Source organism: Mus musculus, chromosome X (assembly GCF_000001635.26).
Source record: "Mus musculus strain C57BL/6J chromosome X, GRCm38.p6 C57BL/6J".
In the NCBI taxonomy this organism is placed as follows: Eukaryota; Metazoa; Chordata; class Mammalia; order Rodentia; family Muridae; genus Mus; species Mus musculus.
Window position 1 is genome coordinate 150,244,913 of NC_000086.7, and position 18,633 is coordinate 150,263,545.

The following is an 18,633-nucleotide window of genomic DNA, read 5'->3' on the forward strand; positions in this document are numbered from 1 at the left end:
TAAAATCAGAAGGAGATGAACAAATGTTTGTGGACTTTAGGAAACCACAGATGCCATCACAGACTCATAAACCCAGTAAAATGTCAAATTACTCTGGGGGGTGAGGCTGAGATATTCCATCAGAAATTCAAATTTAAATAATATCTATTTATAAATCAAGCCATACATCAGCTGTTTAAAGGAAAATTCCAACCTAAGGAGATCAACTTCACTCATGAAAAGTCAGTAATTGAAGAATTTTCTGCCTGAAAATTTAAAGGATATAGAACACACACATAGGCACATACATACACATACAATATCACAAACATAACACCACCAACAATAACAACAACTAAATTACAGGAATCAACAAAAATTGGTCATTGCTACCACCCAGCCTCAATGTATTCAATTCCCCCAAAAGAGTCATATAGTAATAGAGTAGATGTAAAAATAGGATCCATATTTCTGCTACATCTGAGAAACACACCTTAACATCAAGGATATATATCACCTCTAAATCTAAAGATTTAGACAAAGACATTTCAATAAAAAGGACTTAAGAAGCAAACTGGTGTACTCATTTTAATATCTTAAAATAGATTACAAACACTCTGGTTTCTCTTCAGACTGTATAAATCTTTCACCTTTTACAAAATAGATTTCAAACCAAACCTAATCAAAAGAGATAGGGAAATACACCACACACTCATCAAAGGAAAATATCACCAAGAGGACATTCCAATTATTCATATCTATGCCCCAATCACAAGGGCACTCAGGTTTGTGGGAAAATTAAACACTACCAGAATTTTAACCAGCACACATTGATCTTCACAACAGTGAGGCAGACAACAATACACCATTTTACCAAAGAACAAGTCGTCCAGACAAAAACTAATCAGAGGCATATTGAACCTAAACAGCATTATTCATTACATAGGTTTAATAGATATCTACAGAAACTTTCAACCAAATACAAAAAACACACCTTCTTCTCAGAACCTCATGGAACTTTCTCCAAAATTGACCTCATACTCTAACACAAAACATGTCTCAAACTGTTAAGAGAATTGAAATAACTCTCTGCATCCTATGAGATGTCAAGAGATAAGCACTGGGTTTCAACAACAACAATAACAAGATAAAGCTCATGGAAACTCCATAGTTCTCTACACAGTTCTCTCCCAAATGAAAAAATGGTACAATATTTTAAATTAAAGAAAAATTAAAACATTCCAGAATTCCAAGAAAATGAAGGCACAGCATGCCCAAATTTATGCAGTATCATGTAATGGGTGAAAAGAGGAAAATCCATAGACCATTAGCAATCTAAGAGTACACATTGAACCTCTAGAACAAAAATAAATAAACAAATAAATAACGCCAAGCAGAGTACGTTACAAGAAATACTCAAACTCAGTGCTGAAATCAATAAAACGAAGTAAAGAGAACAATACAAAGAATTGGTTAAAAAAAAAGATGGTTCTTTGAGAAAATCAACAAGATTGGCAAACACTTAAGCAAACTAGCTGAGAAACAGAGCCAATATTCAAATCAACAGATCCAGAAACACAAACAAGGACAAGACAACAGACACCTAGGAAATCCAAAGAATCAGAAGGATATAACGTAAATACTTTTAGTCCATCAAATTTAAACTCAGGAATAAATGGAAATATCTGTATAACTCACTCTTACTAAAGTTAAATGAAGATCGGGCAAGCAATGAAGCATATCTATGACCCCAAGTAAAATAGAAGCAATCGTTAACATCATCCAAACTGTAGAAGCCCAGGACCACATGGTTTTAGCACAGAATTTTACCAGATCTTCAAAGAAGAGTTAAGGTATACAGTATCTGTCTCTTGTGAGACTATGCCAGGGCCTAGCAAACACAGAAGTGGATGCTCACAGTCAGCTATTGAATGGACCACAGGGCCCCCAATGGAGGAACTAGAGAAAGCACCCAAGGAACTAAAGGGAACTACAACCCTATAGGTGGAACAACAATATGAACTAAGCAGTACCCCGGAGCTCTTGTCTCTAGCTGCATATGTATCAAAAGATGGCCTAGTCGGCCATCACTGCAAAGAGAGGCCCATTGGACTTGCAAACTTTATATGCCCCAGTACAGGGGAACGCCAGGGCCAAAAGGGGGAGTGGGTGGGGAGGGGAGTGGGGGTGGGTGGGTATGGGGAACTTTTGGTATAGCATTGGAAATGTAAATGAGCTAAATACCTAATAAAATGGGAAAAAAAGGAGACAAAGAAAAAAAGGTATACAGTATCAAAATTTATCTACAAATTGAAACATAATGGGCATATCCAATTCCTTTTAGGAAGCCACAATAACCCTGATATTCAAACCACCGAAAGGATGAAAAAGAAAAAAAAGAATGAAAATTAAAAACCAACTTCCCTTATAAACACAGATGTAAAATACCTAACAAAATACTTGCAAACTGAATTCAAGAACACACTATAAAGTTCATCCACCATGACCAGGTAGGCTACATCCCAGAGATAGATTTATGTTTCAATGCATGGGAATCTATCACATTCATCCAAAGTGTAAATAAAATGAAAGAAAAACAACCACATGATAATCACATTAGACATTTAAAAATCATATAGTAAACTCCACAGCCCTTCATACTAAAAGTCTTGGAGAAATTTGGGATATAAGTGACATACCTAAACATAATAAAGCAACTTACAGGAACCATTTAAGGTAACACCGATTGAAGGATGATAAATTTTACTCAGTTCAACTAAAATCACTAATAAGACAAAGTTGTCCATTACATATTTATTCAATATATTACTTGAGGTTCTTGCTAGAAGGATAAAAAATTTCAAGGGAATTGTGGGGCACTGGACTATAAGAGGAAGTTTGGTATGGTTGAGCTGAGTTGGAAGCCCCAGGTCCCAAAGGGATGGTGGGAACTTTACCTTCTCCTGACACCAGAACCATGTCACTTAGCCACTGACCCCCATAGAGAGAGTTGTAGCTAACAGTCATGTAGGGGCAGTGCTCCCAAGCCACTCCACATGTAGATGAGGCATCCCTGAAATCTTAGAACAAGCTAATAGGAAGCATCTGCTGTTAAACACCAACTGAACCCCAGAATGTATATAAGATCCCTTCCAGAAAGAATAAAGGTGTGTGAGAATTACTCCATTGCCTGAGAGTATCTGTTGTATAAGAGCTGTAACACTTCCAGGGAAGATAACACTCTTAACATAGGCAAGCAGCTTTGACATCAGCCTCAGTACTGGAAAGAGAAGCAGGGGACAGTGGTGGTGGTTGCACTTCATCTTCACTGGTAGCACCTTTCCCCTTCACTTGAATGCTCCTGATGCTGGGCCATTCCAAAGACATCCATTGATAGAGTCAGTTGCACAAACCCCCAGTTGGTGACCATGTGGTGCACAGCACCAAACGAATTGCAACTGATACAATGGGCAAGTGAGTCTCACACTTCCCATCTCTGGAGATGGATCAGAGCAACTGATCCTTTCCTGCTATGTTTTCAATCAGAGCCATCCCATAGATTTGGACAAGCTGAACGGGCACTTTAAGCCTTCTGGCCAGAGTTAATGCCTGGTTTTGGCTGAAGGTCCCTCTAACCACTGTCTAACTCCCAACAGTCCACAATAGGCATTGGGGAAGGCAATCTAACTTCTCTTTAAAACAAAAAACTGGCAGCCACTTAAAAACCACAGGGTGACCACGAGATATTATATCTATAGAAAGGATTAACATCTTGTACCTATTTGGAACTTCCCAAAGCCTATAAGCCAGGGGAATATTTTCATTGGACATGGCATTTCTCCTTTTTTCTGTCATGTTCAACTCATCACTGCACAAAAAAAATCCACCCCCCAAGGTCAGGGAGATATGAACCCTACTAAAATCTCATGTAATAAAAATGGCCTAAAATCAACATCTTTATTTTTGGAAGAAGTCTTTCAGATAGTGACAGAAATGAATAAAGATAATATTTATAGCCCTGACTCATAGAACCGACTAGTTTCTTTCATCAGAAGCAGGAACACGCCCCAATAAAACTACACCCAACCAGGGAATTTTTTTCTGATCTTACCCGCAATTCAACAATGCATAAGGCCATATAAATAGTAAAGGCTGATAACAACACACCACCTTAGTCCCCTCAGTTAGATGAGCCCAAAGTCAAGGTCCTAAATCCACCCTATTTCAGATTTCACAGCCCTTATCCAACTAGTAAGGGAAATAAAATCAGTCTACCCACCTCTGCCCCCTTATCTGCCAGAGGAAACAGTAAGTAAACCATCTGGTACTCCAGCACCTCTTTCCTTCCCAAAGACAGGGGTCCATTAGAAAAATACATGAGCTTTCACCAGCATCTTTCTCTTTTCCCCCCATCCAACCTGAGAGAGATATCTCTCCCCCACATCCTCCAGCATCAAAACTCAATGATAAGCAAAATGGTTAGATAAAAACCCTCCAAACTCCATAGTACCCCTATCCTCAACTTTCTACCCCGCAACAACTTCATAATTTTCCTGATTGCCTTGCAAAAACAAAACCCATCTCCCATCTTACTCAGGAATCCAATACAGAACTAGAATCCAAAAACTCTAGAGCAGTCCCCATTCATATAAATCCCAGTGGAATGAAACCAATCAATTGGTAACCATTCCAAGCCTCAAACTTTATAGAACTCAGGCAGGCAGTGAAGGAAGATGGCATCCATGCACACTGAATAAAATCTCACATACAGAACCATTATGCCAACCTAAAAACACCCCAAGACTGGAGAGATATTTGCTCTTCCTCACTGCATGGCCTAATGGTTTTGTAATTGGAGGACCTATTTGAAGATGAATTTAGTCAACATGTCAGGCAAATTTGGGATTAAGGCAACACCCCATGGGGTCTGATGAACTCATTGGTCAGGAAGACTTTTCCACTGAAGCAAAGTAAGCAACACAGCAAGTAGAGTATTATGGAAAAAAACCCGACTCCCATTCTACTAATGAATTTGATAGAGAACTAGAATCTATGTACAGCCCAAAATTTGTACAGGGTTATCGTGCCCTCAGGTTCAAAAGACCACATATCCTCCCTGCATTCTCTTCCTCAAAAGCCAGGAGAACCCTTATCCGATTTTATTCTCAGAACTAGAAAAAGGATAAAAAGAAAAAACCCCAACCCCACAGCTAGAGTTCCCCTTCTTTTTATTAGATATTTTCTTCATTTACAATTCAAATGCTATCACAAGAGTCCCTTATACCCCTCCCCCCACCCCGTCCTGCTCTCCAACAACGCATTCCTGCTTCCTGGCCCTGGTATTCCCCTGTATTGGGGCATATAACCTTTGCAAGACCAAGGGCCTCACCTCCTAATGATAGCCAATTAGGCCATCTTCTGCTATGTATGCAGCTAGAGACATGAGCTCAGGGGGTACAAGTTAGTTCATATTGCTGTTCCTCCTATAGAGTTACAGACCCCTTCAGCTTCTTGGGTACTTACTTTCTCTAGATCATCCAATGGGGGCCCTGTGTTCCTTCCAATAGATGACTCTGAGTAAGAACTTCTATATGTGCCAAGCACTGGCATAACCTCAAAAGAGACAGCTATATCAGGGTCCTTTCAGGAAAATCTTGCTGGAATATGCAATAGTGTCTGCATTTGGTTGATTATGGCATGGATTCCCAGATGGGGCAGTCTGTAGTTGGCACTTCCTTCCGTCTCAGCTCCAAACATTGTCTCTGTAACTCCTTACATTGGAATCTTGTTCCCCATTTTAAGGAGGGATGAAGTATCCCACACTTTGGTCTTCCTTCCTCTTGAGTTTCATGTGTTTTGCAAATTGTATCTTGGTTATTCTGTTTCTGGGCTAATATCCACTTATCACTGAGTGCATATCATGTGAGTTCTTTCCCTCACTCAGGATGATATCCTCCAGATCCATCTATTTAACTAAGAATTTAATAAATTCATTGTTTTTAATAGCTGAGTAGCACTCAATTGTGTAAATGTACCATATTTTCTGTATCCATTCCTCTGTTGACAGACATCTGTGTTCTATTCTTTTCTTTTTTTTTTTTCTTTTTTTTTTTTGTGGTACAATGCAGTGTTTTTTTTTCTTTTTTAATATTTTAATTAGGTATTTTCCTCATTTACACTTACAATGCTATACCAAAAGCCCCCCATACCCTCCCCCCCAACTCCCCTACCAACCCACTCCCACTTTTTGGCCCTGGCACTCCACAGTACTGGGGCATATAAAGTTTGCATGGCCAATGGGCCTCTCTTTCAAGTGATGGCCGACCAGGCCATCTTTTGATACATATGCAGCTACAGATAAGAGCTTCGGGATACTAGTTAGTTCATATTGTTGTTCCACCTATGGGTTGCAGTTCCCTTTAGCTACTTGGGTACTTTATCTAGCTCCTCCATTGGGGCTCCTATGATCCATCCAATAGCTGACTGTGAGCATCCACTTTTGTGTTTCCTAGGCCCCAGCATAGTCTCACAAGAGACAGCTATATCTGGGTCCTTTCAGCAAAATCTTGCTAGGGTATGCAATGGTGTCAGCGTTTGGAGGCTGATTATGAGATGGATCTGAAAGACTCCGAAAGGAGCTCCTCGCTCAGGCCTCAGGACAATAGCGGACACCCAAGAACTCACAATAGACCGAGCTTGTTGCAAATCACATGAGGCTTTATTCGGGGAAAGCCAGAGCTCTGGGGACAACTCATATCCCATGCAGGGGTAGAAGAGTCGACCTCGAGGGGAAAGAGGTCCCAGTTTTTATAGGCCCTCAGGGGGGAAAAGAGAGGGGGGAGAGTAGGGGATTTCCAGATCTAAACAATGTATATTCTCAAGAAATGGGTATGGGAGGGGTACAAGGAAAGAGTGTAATAAAGGTGCAGCAATGGGCACACACCTGGTCAGAACATTGGCAGACACACAGGTTCAAGGAGTGGCCAGAGCATTGTGCACCTCTATTTTTCTAAATCAGAGAAGCTAGTTCTGCTAACACTGACATCTTACTTGCCAATTTCAGGGCTTCTGTGTCCTTTTACATTGTGCCAGGATCTTTCATTCCCCACTTTTTCTAGTTACTAGTTCTAATCTTAGAACTAAACTGCAACCTCTTTTTCAAGGTTCTGCAGAGACTGGTATTGTTGTCTTAATACTAACAGCTGGACAGCACCAATCCTCTCTTTAACAAAGGTCATTAGTTTATTAAGAATTAGTGGGCCACACGTCAGCAGTAAGAGCAAAATTATTAGAGGGTCTATCAGAGTAGAAATGAGGGTGGTCAACCAAGGGGATTTATTCTACAGGAGTTTGCTTTATGTGAGAGGCATGAATCTAAGCAGAGATGCCTTCTACTTTGACAGCAGTGGGGGTGGTCAGCATCATGATGCAAGGACCTTTTTAGCAAGGTTTCAGATTCTCAGCTCGATGTCATCAGATGAGAACTGCATCTCCCACCTGGAACTGGTGTGGTATCATCAAGTCTCCTGGTTCGTAGGCCTCTTTGAGCTGCTCTCAGGTGGTGTTTCTGACCACTTCTAGGGCTTTCATGCATGTAAACAATGAAGGACCAGGGTTAAATTTTAAAGGGTTTAACATTCTTTTTACTTCAGTGAGCGGGGGAAGCCCTGCCCCCATACAGAATTTCATATGGAGTGAGCTTAAATTTTCCCAGTGTGTTCTTAACACAGAACAAGGCAAAGGGAAGGAGGGCTGTCCAGTAATTCCTCCGGTCTCTAAGATTAATTAAGTCAAATTTTTTTTAGAGTTCTATTCATCCTTTCTACCTGTCCTGAACTCTTGGATCTATAAGCACAATGTAATTTCTAATCAATCTCCAGTTGGATGGCCAGTCCCTGACTTACCTGGGCAACAAAGGTGGGTCCATTGTCAGACCCTATTAACTTAGGTATTTCAAACTGTGGAAAAATTTCTTCTAGGATTTTTTTAACCACAACATTGGCAGTTTCTTTTTTTGTTGTTGTTGAGTAGACCTCCACCCATCCTGAAAAGGTATTTATAAAAACTTAAACTAGGAAAATGCTTCCGTCAGTGTACCAGTTTGGAACACCTGGCCATGGCTGGTCATCATTTAGTCAGCAGCAGACTCTGGTAGTGAGTCATCCAGGCATTTGTCATCCATCGGTCTGGGGGCTGGCAGATAATTCTTTCAAGAGAGTGGGGGGCTACCACAGTTATTTGCTGTCCCAGAGTTAATTTGTCAGCATCCATAATGAGTAGGGCTACAGCAGCAACGGCCTTTAAGCATGTAGGCCATCTGCTGGCCACTGGGTCCAGCTTCTTAGACAAATATGCCACCAGCCTCTTCCATGGCCCTGGAGCCTGAATAAGAACTCCTCTGGCCACCCCTGCCCTCTCATCAACATAGAGAATGAAGGTCTTGGTTAGATCAGGCAATACCAAGGCTGGCGCAGTCAGCAGGGACTCCTTAATATTTTCAAAGGCTTTCTGATGTTCTGATGTCCATCTGAATTCTCTACTTTTCTTGGTCAGGGGATACAGGGGGGCAGACAGTGTTGTAAACCCAGGTATCCAAAGTCTGCAGAACACAGCGATGCCCAAGAATTCTCTCACCTGTCTTGGAGTAACCAGTGTTGGTATTTGAGTCACAGTCCTTTTCTAGCCACCGTTTTCCATCCCAGAGGGTATATCCCATATAGACTACTTCCATCTGACATAGCTGGGCTTTTTTAGCAGAGGCCCAGTAACCCAACTCACCCAGTTCTGTTAGCAATCTCTTGGTCCCCTGCCAGCATTCTCTCTCCATGGTTGCAGCAAGGAGCAAGTCATCAACATATTGAAGCAGAGTTGTCTGGGAGTTTTCAGCTCGGAAGGAGGCTAAATCTCAATGTAGAGCCTCATCAAAAAGGGTGGGGGGTTGAACCCCTGGGGTAACCGTGTCCAGGTCAATTGTCCCGTTTGTCCAGTGTCAGGATCTCTCCACTCGAAGGCGAAATTGGGCTGGCTAGAGGGATGTAACTTCAGGCAAAAGAAAGCATCTTTTAAATCAAGTACTGTGTACCATTTTCGCTCCGGAGGGAGTGAGCTGAGGTTATAGGGATTAGGAACAGTTGGGTGAATATCTTGGACCCTCTTATTGACCTCTCTCAGGTCTTGGACTGGTTGGTAGTCACTCGTGCCAGTTTTCTTTACCGGCAGTAAAAAAGTATTCCAGGGTAACTGGCAAGGTACCAAAATACCTAATTGTAAGTCTCTGAATATGTGGCCTGATTCCATCTCTTCCTTCACGGCTCATTGGGTATTGTCGCGCTCCTATAGGGGTTGCATCCGTCTTCAGTCCCACAACCACAGGGGGAACTCTGACAGCCATTCCCATGCCTCCAGTCTCTGCCCATGCTCTAGGGAAAACAGTCAACCAATCTTTTAGGTCTGGCACCTCTGTTTGCTTTATGCCTTCATGCAATCAGTATTCTTCCTCAAGCTGCAGGGCTAAGACTACGGAGATAGCATCCCAAGTTACTCTTGGCCCTTCTTGGGTAAATCTGATCTGGGCCTTTAATTTAGTCAGAAGATCTCTTCCTAGAATCGGTGTGGGACACTCAGGAATGACCAAGAAGGGATGACTCACTTGGCCTTTCCCCAGATCTACAGTGCATGCAGTGGTCTAGGGGTATAGTTTTGACCAGTGGCTCCAATCACTATGGTTCTTTTATTTTTTTAATTTTCTCAGTGGATGTTTCAACACAGAATGTTCTGCCCCTGTGTCAATTAAAAAGTCTATGGGAGTCTCTTCCACCATCAGGGTTACCCTAGGCTTGGTGAGGGGGTCCGAGCTCCATCTCCCCTATTCATCATCTTTCAGAGTCAGGACCTAAGGGGCCCTTCCCTTTTTCTTTGATCATTCTCATGCCCAATGTCCTTCTTCCTTTCAATAGGCACATTGGTCCTTCTCTAAAATCTTCTGGACAGATCTTCTTCCTTCAGGTCTGGGTTCCTTGTTGCCCAGGTACCCTGTCTGTCTATTTTCTGGCCTGTTCTTTCCTCCATGTTCCCCTACTACTGCGGCCAAAATCCTGCTTAAATTCCTCTCCTGTCTTCTTTCCCTCTTATTCTCCCTCTGTTTCTCTCTTGTGATACACCTTCTCTGCCTCCTTAACTAAATCTTGTAAAGCCATGGCATGTAATCTTTAAAAGCCATAGCAACCACAGCTTGTTGAACCTCAGAGGTCAGGTTAAAAGGAGTATAGTATCTATAAGCTTCTATCAATCTTTCTAGAAAAACAGACGGGGGCTCTGTAAGGCCCTACATCACTTCTCTTACCTTAGCCAAATTGGTGGGGCGTCTCATCGCTCCCTTTAGACTAGAGCCCGGCCGGTAAACTGTCAACCTCTCCTTACCTTGCGCCATGTTGTAGTTCTAATCTGGCCAGTCCAGAGGGAACCCAGCGTTCCAATTGGACAGATCAGCTGATGAGAAAGGCCAATATTGGAGGGTCTGCAGAGACTGCCTGTCTGTGGACAGGTTGCCCACAGCTCACAAAGGAAAAGGCAAAAGTTGTTTTTAATAGCTGAGTGGTACTCCATTGTGTAAATGTATCACATTTTCTGTATCCATTCCTCTGTTGAGGGGCATCTGGGTTCTTTCTAGCTTCTGACAATTATAAATAAGGCTGCTATGAACATAGTGGAACATGTGTCCTTCTTACCGGTTGGGATATCTTCTGGATATATGCCCAAAAGAAGTATTGCAGGATCCTCCGGTAGTACTATGTCCAATTTTCTGAGGAACCGCCAGACTGATTTCCAGAGTGGTGTGTGGATTCATTTCTGGGTCTTCAATTTTATTCCATTGGTCTCCTTGTCTGTCACTATACCAGTACCATGCAGTTTTTATCACAATTGCTCTGTAGTAAAGCTTTAGGTCAGGCATGGTGATTCCACCAGAGGTTCTTTTATACTTGAGAAGAGTTTTTTCTATCCTAGGTTTTTTGTTATTCCACATGGATTTGCACATTGCCCTTTCTAATTCATTCAAGAATTTAGTTGGAATTTTGATGGGGATTGCATTGAATTTGTAGATTGCTTTTGGCAAGATAGCCATTTTTACAATATTGATCCTGCCAATCCATGGGCATGGGAGATTGGAATTAGATATTCTTTGAAGGTCTGATAGAACTCTGAACTATACCCATCTGGTCCTTGGCTTTTCTTGATTGGGAGACTATTAATGACTGCTTCTATTTCTTTAGAGGATATGGGACAATTTTGATCATTAACTTTATCCTGATTTAACTCATTTGGTTGATTCTTTGAATAGTTCTCGTTTCCACTTGGTTGATTTCGCCCCTTAGTTTGATTATTTCCTGCCACCTACTCCTCTTGGGAGAATTTTCTTCCTTTATTTCTAGAGCTTTTAGTTGTGTTGTCAAGCTGCTAATGTGTGCTCTCTCTAGTTTCTTTTTGGAGGCAGTCAGAGCTATGAGTTTTCCTCTGAAAAATGCTTTCATTGTGTCCCATAAGTTTGGGTATGTTGTGGCTTCATTTTCATTAAACTCTAAAAAGTCTTTAATTTTTTTCTTTATTTCTTCCTTGACCAAGTTATCATTGAGAAGAGTGTTGTTCAGTTTCCATGTGAAAGTTGGATTTCTATTATGTTGTTATTGAAGATCAGCCTTAGTCCATAGTGATCTAATAGAATACCTGGGACAATTTCAATATTTTTTGTATTTGTTGAGGCCTGTTTTGTGACCAATTATACAGTCAATTTTGTAGAAAGTACCATGAGGTGCTGAGAAGAAGGTATATCCTTTTGTTCTGTTGATATCTATTAAGTCCATTTGTTTCATAACTTCTGTTAGGTTCACTGTGTCCCTGTTTAGTTTCTGTTTCCACGATCTGTCCAATGATGAAAGTGGTATGTTGAAGTCTCCCACTATTATTGTGTGAGGTGCAATGTGTGCTTTGAGCTTTACTAAAGTGTCTTTAATGAATGTGGCTGCCCTTGCATTTGGAGCATAGATATTCAGAATTGAGAGTTCCTCTTGGAGGATTTTACCTATGATGAGTATGAAGTGTCCCTCCTTGTCTTTTTTGATAACTTTGGGTTGGAAGTTGATTTTATTCGATATTACAATGGCTACTCCAGCATGTTTCTTCAGACCATTTGCTTGGAAAATTGTTTTCCAGCCAGCTATTGTTTTCACAGTCAGCTATTGGATGGGTCACACGGCCCCCAATGGAGGAGCTAGAAAATTACTCAAGGAGCTAAAGGGAACTGCAACCCTATAGGTAGAACAACATTATGAACTAACCAATACCCCAGAGCTCTTGACTCTAGCTGCATATGTATTAAAAGATGGCCTAGTCGGCCATCACTGCAAAGAGAGGCCCATTGGACTTGCAAACTGTATATGCCCCAGTACAGGGGAACCCCAGGGCCAAAACGGGGGAATGGGTGGGTAGTGGATTGGGGGCGGTGGGTATGGCGGACTTTTGGGATAGCATTGAAAATGTAAATGAGGAAAATACCTAATAAAAATAAAATAAAATTTAAAAAAATAAAAATAAAAAAAATATATATATATAAAATAAAAAAAGAAATTGACAAAATCCAAGAAAGAATATTAATAATTGATCTATTACATACCATCATTTTAATTAAAATTGACAGTCAATATCCCAAAGATAAGCTAAAAATTATTTTATGCATGCTTCTGTATCTTCTACAAATTCATGCATGCATGCATCCCAAATATTATTTTTCAAAACAGCCCCTCTATGAGAAATAAGTAGAATTGAATTAGATCACACCCTTATTCTTTTGAGCTTCCCCCTGCTTCAGCCAGATAATTAAGTTGTGTGCTGTGGATGGTGTTTTAAAATGCTGAACAATCAAACCTTAATTTGTATATTAATAGTCAATATTATATCTCAGAGCTCACAATTGCTTAAGATTGTTTGTCCCTCGGATGCTATTAATTCTCAAATTTGCGATTGCTTATGCATATACAACTCATAAGAAAAATGCTGTCCTTTTAAGAAGGCTGTTTTTACACATTTAATAAATTGTTCTGGATTGCATGGACATCCTAAAGCAATGCCATGCTGGATTTATATCTCAGACAGTCTATACGTCCTACATATAAGGTAGACTAGATATATAATCTCATTCTTCATATATTCAAAACAGTTATGTTTTAAGAAAATATTTTAATATTCTTAGAAATTATGCATATCAAATTATAAAAAAAATTTTGCTATTAGTGTCCTCAGTTACTACTTGATTCCACATAATACTGTTAATTCTTGAGGACTTATACTTAATAAATTATTGCAAACAAATGCTCCTGTTTCTGATTAATAAATAAATAAATTATACACATGTGACTATTAATAACTTTTCAAACTTTCTAGTTACAATCACTCTTCAAGAGAAACAAAAGTGCTATTAGTCACTGCCCATGTTACATTAAAACTGACTATAACAGTCAAGTATTTGAGATGTTTTGTCAACAAATTATTAATTCTCAAGAACAAAGTATTGTGGAACTTTAAAAGTTTAGTTTCTTAAAAGACAAAGAAAGGGAAATTATATCCCCATGCATATTATTTAGTTCATTCCTGTGCACATTATTTAAATCATACTTTTATTTTAGAATTTTGAAATTTGGATGTCAAAGAATTTAATAAATGCCTTATAGTATCTTAAAAGGATCAACTTACTGGCATATGGTTTGATCCTGAACAGCTACCTTTTTAGGAAAGGGAAAAGCATTGGTTCTCTCCACAGAGTGCTGCAGAAGCCTGTCGTGTGAAAGGCTGACAGGTAAGTTTGCTCTGTTCCCTGAATTTAGTGACAAGGAAGCTGAATTGTTTACATGTTTTTGACCCATCCTTGCTTGCCATTTTTCCAGTTTGGACAAGCAAAGCTGCCTTGCTTCAAGCTTTTTAACTTTATGGTAAAAAGAACGTCAGAGACTGTGTATTCTAACTTAGAACGATTAGTCATATAATAGAGTTATAATGATTCTTCTCTTTTTTTCAATTTGACCAGTTATTCTAACTCAATCTTAGACTGGTCTTGTAATAATCCCAAAATTAGAGATTCCTATTGAAGTTAGCTAAAGTTCTTAATTACCTAGCAAGTTAATTTGGAGCTCAGCCTCCACTTCCAGAGAATCTCTGGCCTTTCTGCTAATTCTCAAAGCCAGCTCCCCCACACCAGGTGCTCAAAGCCTGAGCTTGATCATTGCTAATTTGCAACTGAATGGAGTACCTGGACTTCTTCAAAACAGCTTTTATATGTTGCTTTTCACTGTCCCACCTTTGTTTCTCAAGCAGGTCAGCCACCATTCAGCCTGACTGCAGCAGGAGTAAAACATTGCTTCCAACAGCACAGGTGGCAGTTATTAATCTCCATCAAGAAGCATTCTAAGTACATATTGTGTCTTTGGTCTGAATTGGGAGTATGGTGTGCTATGAGGGCCTGATAGTCAGTGACGTGCACCAAGATCTTGGAATCATACCAATCTAAGACAGGGGTACATGCCAAGAGGCCATGGCTGTTAATAATACACCACAGACCCATGTGGTTTTGGTATGAATTGGGAGTATGGTGTGCTATGAAGTACTGACAGTCAATGACGGGCACCCAGATCTTGGAATCATACCAATCTAAGACAGGGGTACATGCCAAGAGGCCGTGGCTGTTAATAATACACCACAGAGCCATGCTTTGTGTAAAATAAACACAAACAAGCTACACGTACACTCCTATGACGGATAAGGATGATTCGAGAAGATCTAAGATTTCCTAAGACAGGCGAGGCCGCCAGCCACCATAACTCCCAGGCAGGACTATAGAGCATAAATAAATTTTATGCCTCAGTCCAGTTTTGTTTATTATTTAAAGGGGGTGGGGGGAATGTAACCTCCTTCAGCCTAGACAGGCTGGTTAAGACCATCTGCCACTGAGGCAGAGCCACCCGCTGCGCTGCTTCTCATCCCTCTCCTTTGATGTGACATTGCCTACCACTGAGGCCGAACCAGTTATCCAAGATTTTCTGGAGTTAACACCGAACTTTGAATTTCGCGAGTTCCTGCTAAAAGGCAATTCTAACAACTTCACTCGAAACTTGGCATGACTGGGAATGGGCCTCCCCTCTCCTTTATAAAGCGTGTCCACCACCATTAAAGTTGAGCCTTGAACAGAATCCTGTCTTGGTTCTATTTCTTTCTCTCTTCCACCTAGATTTCTTTTATTTCAGCTCCAAGATGCCTCCCAGGCTCGAACCCGGACACGAGAGCTGCAGGCTGGCACTAACATTTCACCATATTGATATTCACACTGGATCATGCATCCCCATGTTGCTATTCTCACTTGGTCATTTATAACCATGTTGATATTCAAACTTGGTCATGTATTGCTGTGCTGATTGATGTTCACATTTGGTCGTGTATTGATGTTGTTTGATATAAATTCTTTGTCATGTGTTCCTGTGTTTGAGATAACTACTTGGTCATGTATCCCCATGTTGTTATTCACACTTGGGCATGTTTACTTGTGTTGCAATTCTCACTTGGTCATGTATCCCTGTGTTGATATTCACACATTGCCATGTATCACTGTGTTGATATTCATACTTGGTCATGTATCCCTGTGTTGATAGTCACACTTGGTGATGTGTCCATGTATTGGTGTTCATACTTGATCATGTATGTATGTGTTGATATTCCCACTTGTTCATATTTCCCTGTATTAATATTCATATTTGTTCACATATATTCATTTTGATATTCGCACTTGTTCTTGTATCACTATGTGGATATTCACTCTTTGTCATGAATACCCGTGTTGCTCCACTCACTTTTTCCTGTATCCCTATATTGATATTCACACTTGATTATGTATCTCATTGTTGCTATGCTCACTTGATCATGCATCCCCTTGTTGATATTCAAACTTGGCATGTATCCTCATGTTAATGTTCACACTTAGTCATGTGTCCCTGTGTTGATACTCTCACTGAGTCATGGATCCCCATGTTGGTATTCTCACTTGCTTATGTGTCTCCATTTTGATATTCAGATTTAGTCTTGTATCTCAGTGTTAATAGTCACACTTGATATTGTATGTGTGTTGATATTCACATATGGTCATGTGCCTCCATGTTAATATTAAACTTTGGTCATATATACCCATGTTTGATATATCACTTGGTATAAACATGTTGATATTCACACTTGGTCAATTATACCCATGTTACAATTTTCAATTGATCATGTATCTCTGTGTTGATAGTCATACTTGGTCATGTATCCCCATGTTGTCATTCTTACTTGGGCATGTATCACCATGTAGGTATTTACATTATGTTATGAATCACCATCTTGCTATTCTCATGTAGTCATGTATTCCCATGTTGATATTAGTACTTGGTCATTTACCATTCTGTTGCTATTCTCACTTTGTCATGATCCTCATTTCACTATTCCCACTTTATCATGTATCTCTGTGTTGATATTCACATTTGGACATGTATCCCTGAGTTGATATTTTGACAGGGTCATTTTTCCCATGGTGGATATTTATACTTGGTCATGGATCAACATGCTGATATTCTCACTTGGCTAGTTGCCCCATGTTGATACTCATACTTGGTCATGTATCTCAATATTGACAGTCACACTTTGTCATATATCCCCATGTTGATATGTACACATGTTCATGCATTACAGTGTTGATATTCAAACTTTGTCTTGTATCCCCTGTGGATATTCTCAATTGGTGATGAGTCCCTGTGTTGATATTTAGACTTGCTCATGGATACCAGTTTTTTCTTCTTTTTTTATTAGGTATTTTCTTGATTTACATTTCCAATGCTATCCTAAAAATCCCCCATGCCCTGCCCACCCCCCCACACACACACTCCCCTACCCTCCCACTCCAACTTCTTGGCCCTGGAGTTCCCCTGTACTAAGGCATATAAAGTTTGCAAGACCGATGGGCCTATCTTTCCACTGATTGCCGACTAGGCCATCTTCGGATACATATGCAGCTAGAGACATGAGCTCCAGGGTGGTACTGGTTAGTTCATATTGTTGTTCTACCTATATGGTTGCAGAACCCTTTAGCTCCTTGGGTACTTTCTCTAGCTCCACCATTGGGGGCCCTGTGATCCATCCAAGAGCTGACTGTGAGCATGCACTTCTGTGTTTGCTAGGCCCAAGAATAGCCTCAAAAGAAACAGCTATATCAGGGCCCTTTCAGCAAAATCTTGCTAGTGTATGCAATGGTGTCAGCGTTTGGAGGCTGATTGTGGATGGATCCCTGGATATGGAAGTCTCTAGATGATCCATCCTTTCGTCTCACCTCCAAACTTTGTCTCTGTAACTCCTTCCATGGGTGTTTTATTCTCAATTCTAAGAAGGGGCAATGTGTCTACACTTTAGTCTTTGTTCTTCTTGAGTTTCACGTGATTTGCAAATTGTATCTTTTATCTTGGGTATTCTGAGGTTCTGGGATAATATCCACTTATCAGTGAGTAGATATCATTTGAGTTCTTTTGTGATTGGGTTAACTCACTCAGGATGATGCCTGCCAGGCCCATCCATTTACCTAGGAATTTCATAAATTCATTCTTTTTAATAGCTGAGTAGTATTCCATTGTGTAAATGTACCACATTTTCTGCATCCATTCCTCTGTTGAGGGGCATCTGGGTTCTTTCCAGCTTCTGGCTATTATAAATAATGCTGCTATGAACATAGTGGAGCATGTGTCCTTCTTACCAGTTGGAACATCTTCTGGATATATGCCCAGGAGAGGTATTGCAGGATCCTCCGATAGTACTATGTCCAATTTTCTGAGGAACCACAAGACTGATTTCGAGAGTGGTTGTACAAGCTTCCAATCCCACCAACAAGGGAGGAGTGTTCCTCTTTCTCCACATCATTACCAGCATCTGCTGTCACCTGAATTTTTTATCTTAAGCATTCTGACTGGTGTGAGGTGGAATATCAGGGTTGTTTTGATTTGCATTTTCTTGATGATTAAAGTTGCTGAACATTTTTTCACGTCCTTCTAAGCCATTCAGTATTCCTCAGGTGAGAATTCTTTGTTTAGCTCTGAGACCCATTTTTTAATGGGGTTATTTGATTTTCTGGAGTCTACCTCCTTGAGTTATTTATATATATTGGATATTAGTCCCCTATCTGATTTATGATAGGTAAAGATCTTTTCCCAATCTGTTTGTGGCCTTTTTGTCTTATTGACAGTATCTTTTGCCTTACAGAAACTTTGCAATTTTATGAGGTCCCATTTGTCGATTCTCGATCTTACAGCACAAGCCATTGCTGTTCTATTCAGGAATTTTTGCCCTGTGCCCATATCTTCGAGGTTTTTCCACACTTTCTCCTCTATAAGTTTCACTGTCTCTGGTTTTATTTGGAGTTCCTTGATCCACTCATATTTAACCTTAATATAAGGAGATAAAAATGGATCAATTCGCATTCTTCTACATGATAACCCCCAGTTGTGCCAGCACCATTTGTTGAAAATGCTGTCTTTTTTCCATTGGATGGTTTTAACTCCCTTGTCAAAGGTCAAGTGACAGTAGGTCTGTGGGTTCATTTAG